Raw genomic sequence first — 5,838 nt, forward strand, 5'->3', positions numbered from 1 at the left:
ACGGAAGGAAAGCATGTTGCTACTACAAAGGCTAGTAAAGAAATGATTTGTTACAAAGGTTTCTGGATGAATTGGGTAAGAAGCACGAGTTGGGCAGGTTATATAGTGACACCCAGAGTGGCATGCATCTTGCAAATAAATCTGCATTTCATTCCAAGACTAAACATATATAGCTCAAGTACCATTTCATACGGTTAGTATTGGAAAATGGACAATTGAAGTTGGAAAAGATACACACTAGCCAGAATCCTACAGATATGTTAACAAAATTTATAACTAGGGAGAAACTGAGATTCTGCTGAGTTTCAATTGGTCTTCAAGTATGATGATGAAGATGAGAAACAACCAGTTCCAAAGTGGAGTCATTGTCCAACAAATGAAGCAGCAATGGAGTTGCTATAATCAGTCTCCAAGTGGGATATTGTTGGGTGTGGAGCCTGATTATCTTCTTTATTCAAAGGTATCTCCGCATTGGACCCCATTTATTAATGTGATGGAAATGTCGCCCATTTATGTGCACCACTAGGGGGTCCAGGGAGGGGGTGAAGATGATTCTTCAAAGTCCCCCCCCCCCCCATGAGGGATTGGGGGCAGCACCCCCGAAGCTAAAAATAGATGTAAAATTTCCTTGTAAAATGTTGTAATTTCATAGTCAATCTAGGTTGTTCATTAGGCGGAAATATGACAATAGAAGTTATGTTTAATTCAAGGTTTTTTCCCTAGAAGGCAACCCCTCGCTATATATGAGGGAATTTTATTATGGCTATGTAGATGTGTATTCTGAGCGATAAAAAAAGAGAGGAGATTGTGTGAGAGCGAAGAGGGAATTACAACGGATATGTTGTAGGTTGTATCTCTTCTTTTTGATGGATAATATAAAAGGAAGGATTGGTTGTTTCTCCATGGATGTAGCCCAAATTGGGTGAACCACATATATATGTGTCTCTCTTGTTTTCTGCATTTTCTATGTTTATATTTCTACAATATTTTATGTGTTCCATTTCTCTGTAATATATATTTTTTCTAAGATGTCCCATGACCAAGGCCTTATTTTGCCTTTATTAACTTTATTACATGGATTTTTGACTAGGGTTGTTACAGAACCCTACCCCTTGGGGAACACCATCCTCGGTGTTTAATGACACCTCCTAAACATCAAGATTGCTAAAAGAAAAACATACTTCCCATGGATATTTATAACTTAGCTTGTTGCAGTATTTATAATGATCAACCCGCTGAGACACAAACCAACATAACCAACATAACAATCATAATGACATGACAACCATACCACTTATTGGAGCTTTATAACACATATCGTGATGGTATTTACATCCATATACATATATACATATACCGAAACACCACACCAAAATATATACCAAAATGCATTTGCTTAACCAACGAATATAGAAGGATACATATCCCGCATCTAATCATCCATCTCTTGTGTAGCTTCGTTAGGCCCAAAGTGCTTCCATTGCGTTTTAACCTGCTCGATGGCTTGGTTCCTAAGCATGAGAATATTTCTCTGCAAAATTCACTGAGTTTCCATCTGGAATTCTCCTTTTGGCTCCACGTATAATACAAACCAGTCAATCATATGATAAACATATTTAACATACTTCTTAAGCAATGACACATGGAAAAAATCATGGAATTTCACTATCGAGGGTTACTAGTCCAATCCTTTCAAGAATATTGAAAGGTCCACAAAACCAAGGTCCCAACTTGGCACATGATCTAATCCTCAAGTAGCTCTTCTTAGGCTTGATGTGAAAGTACCCTTGTTCCCCAACATGAAAATCCATAAGAAACATGTTCTAATATGCACAACTTTTATTTCTATCTTATGTTGCCTTTAGATTCTTCTTGATTACCTGCATTTCCTATTCCATTTCTACCAACATGTTTGGTGCTATCAATACCTTGTTAACTAGATCACTCCAACTGATGGGAGTATTACAACTCCACCAGTAGAGTTCCTCAATTGGACTCATCCTCAAAGAATCTTGATACCCATTGTTGTAAGAAAACTCTACCAAGTGGAAGATACTCTTCCCACTTTCACTGATGATGCATGACGTACATTCTCAACATGTCTTCCAAAATACTTTTGACCCTCTCAATATTTCCATCTGTCTATGGATGATAAGTTGTGCTAAATGCCAACTATGTACCCAAACCTAAAAACAACTCCTTCCAGAATCTCGAAGTGAACTTTGCATCCTTGTCTGACACAATCTTCTTTTGAACACCATGTAACGTCACTACATTTCTGATGAATACATGTGCTACATCATTAGTTGAATAAGTAGACTTCATAGGAATGAAGTGTGCTACCTTTGTCAACCTGTTAACCACAACCATAATAGAATTATTCTTTGTTGATGTCCTTCACAAACCTGTGATAAAGTCCATGGAAATAACTTCCCATTTCCACTCTAGAATTAGAATCAGTTGTAGTAATCCACATGGATTCTTACACTCTGCTTTTACTTGTTGAAAATCCAAGCATCTAGCCATAAACTCAGGCACTTCTCTCTTCAAATTTGACCAATAGTATAACTTATTCACCGTTTTCAATGTCTTCTGATATCCTGGGTGATCTGAATATGGCTTAGCATGAAATTCCCTCAAGATAAGCTTCTTAAGCTCACTGTTGTCTGAATCATATATCCTGTCCCTAAATCCGACCAAGCGATATGCTGTGAGATGATAGTCCACATCTTGATCATCTATACCCTATTGTAACCTATGCATAAGCTAAATATACCTATCATCCTACTATCTTGCCTGCAAGATACGATCATGCAAATATATCCCATAAGAACTCATATATGTTATGTGATTTAGTTGTATCTACCTGCTCAGATCATCTACAACCCTATTATCTTTACCTTTAATATACCTGATCTCAAATTCAAACTCACCGATTGTGACCAACCATCTAGCTTTCCTTGCATTCAAATTCGGTTGGTCAAATAGATACCTCAATCCATTGTGATCTTTCATCAATACAAACCTCTTGCCCAAAAGATAATGGCTCCACATATTCAATGCATGGATGATCATTAGAAACTCAAAATCATGTGTCATATAATTCTGCTCGTGCTCATTCAATTTCCTTGATTCATAGCATACTACCTTTCCTTCCTGCATAAGAAATCCACCAAGTCCTCTCTTGCAAGCATCTGTACATACCACAAATTCTTTATCCAGATCTGTAATCTTTAACACTAGAGCATTCGTTAACAACTGCTTCAACTACTCAAAACTAGCTACGTATTCCTTTGTCTATTCAAACTTCTTACCTTTCCTTTGAAATGATGTAACCAGATAAGAAATTCAAGGGAAGTTCCTCATGAACCTCCTAGAATAACCTGCTAACCCCATGAATGATCTTACCTCGTACACATTTCTAGAATATGCCCACTCCATGATAGCCCTTATCTTCTCTCGATATACTATTATGCCTTCCTTGGAAACCACGTGTCCCAAGTAATGTACCTCTATCTGAAAGAAACTGCATTTACTGAGCTTGGCATACAATTGATGCTCTCTTAGTAATATCAATACTGTTGTTAAGTGTTCAACATGTTCTTCCTCATTATTAGAATATATCAATATATCATTAATGAACACAATAAAAAACTTGTCCAGATAAGGACACAATACACTATTCATCAAGAACATAAAGGGAGCTAGAGAATTATTCAAACCGAAAGGAACTACAAAAAACTCATAATATCCATACCTGCTCCAGAAATAAGTCTTAGAAATTTCCTCTTCTTTAATGTGTACCTAATGATATCTTGATCTCAGGATAATCTTCGAGAACATTATTGCTCCCTTCAACTAATCTAACAATTCATCAATCCTCGGCAATGGATACCTTTTCTTGACGGTCACCTTGTTCGGCTGCGTCTAATTGATGCACAACCTGAGAGTACTATCCTTATCCTTTACAAAAATATTGGTGCACCCTAAGGTGATACACTTGGCCTAATTTATCCCTTGTCAAGGATTTCCTTCAACTGCAACTTCAAATCCACCAACTCTAGCGTGCTCATCCTGTATTGGGCCCTAGATGTCGGTGCTACCCCTGGTACCAACTCAATATAAACACCTACTTCCCTATGAGGTGGAAATTCTAAAATATTTGTCGGAAACACATCCTGAAACTATTGTAGAACTGGGTACCTGCTCAAGACATCCACATCCTTAACTTCGCTACCTTTGTCACTGGAAATATGAATTACGAATAACACACACCCTTTCCTACGAATACACTTTTCTTGCATGGTTGTCACCATTATAACTGATGTTTTCTTCTTCTTACCCTGTAATATTATTTGTTCTCCATTGTCATCGAAGCACTCAATAGATTTTTCATAACATTCCACCTTAGTCCTATGAAGATACAACCAATTCATACCCAAAAACATAATATACGAACCCAATGGAAATACATTAAAATGTGTTGATGTAGGCATACAATTCAACCCAAATGCACAAGCTCTTACCCAATGATGAACTCACTTCTTTGTACCTATAGCGAACTACACTAACCAATATTTTGCATGAACTTCTTTATTCAAACCAAACTTATCCACCAAGTCAGGATTAACATAACTATAATTATATTTAGGGTCAACTAGAATAGAAAAAATTGATCACAAATCTTACCGTCCATCTCAATAATAGATGCATGTTGATATTCCTGCCTGTTGTCCAATGCTACATAGATCCGAGGAATACTCAGTCCAAATTCCACATTATCTATGGTCTACCTCCTTAATGTTGTGGACCATCTCTCTTGCAATGCTCTCCTCCACAAGTCCAACACCGTAAGGGCTTCCTATCATCACCCATGTTCTACTCAAAACGAAATCCTTATCCTATATTAGATGCAGTGAAATTCTTATGTGGTTCTTTATTCTCTTTGTTACTTGTATCTTGAGGTCTTGTTCGCTTCTTGTTCCATTTTCCTTTATTCTTATCATTACCTTTCCAGTCCTGCTTAGTCTCATATATGCACTTTTAATGCTCATATCAATGCTTTAGCTTCCAGATGGCCTCCTCAAATGATATGGACTCATCAAATTCAATCCTTTCCTTGAATGCTACCAGAAACCCACCGATGAATCTCTAAATCTCCGGTTTCTCCTCCTTGAGGTAAGTCACATATCTCAATAACCCCAAAAATATGCTAGTGTACTCCTCATTGATCATAGATCCCAATTTCATCTCATAGAATTCCTTTGCTCTGTCATCATAGTATGTCTGTGATAGATGCTTCTTCTTGAATAGTCTCTTGAACTAATTCCAAGTCAACTCCTCTTCATGAATGCCTTTGATGTTATTTACATCTTCCCACCAAATGTTTTCTTTAACTTTAAGACTGAACATAGCTATTATGAACTTCATGTTCGTTGAGTAATCATGCAACCTAAAGAACTTATTCATCCCAAGAAAGCATGCTTCGACATCCTGTGACTTCTTCATTTCCCCATCAAATGTAGGTGTCTTTTCTTTATGTAACTCATCTTCCAAAAATCCCTTGTCACTCCTCTTATAAGGATGATAATGATGATGATCATGATATCTGTCAGAACCAGCACTAGAATAGAACCTATGTCCATTGCCTCTCCTATTTGGAGATTCCAAAAACATGAAATCTATAATCGTTTCATCTCTATCTGACCTATGCCCACTGTGAGATCTACATCCATATGCCTAATTCATCCTATCCTCCTATCCATGGCTGATCTGAAGTGGTCCTTATCTCTGCAATTTTGAAAAACTCTGAAGAATTATTGCATTGAATTATAATTG

Source organism: Pinus tabuliformis, chromosome X (genome assembly GCF_031772625.1).
Source record: "Pinus tabuliformis cultivar Carrire ecotype Pingquan chromosome X, CPIR1, whole genome shotgun sequence".
Lineage (NCBI taxonomy): Eukaryota > Viridiplantae > Streptophyta > Pinopsida > Pinales > Pinaceae > Pinus > Pinus tabuliformis.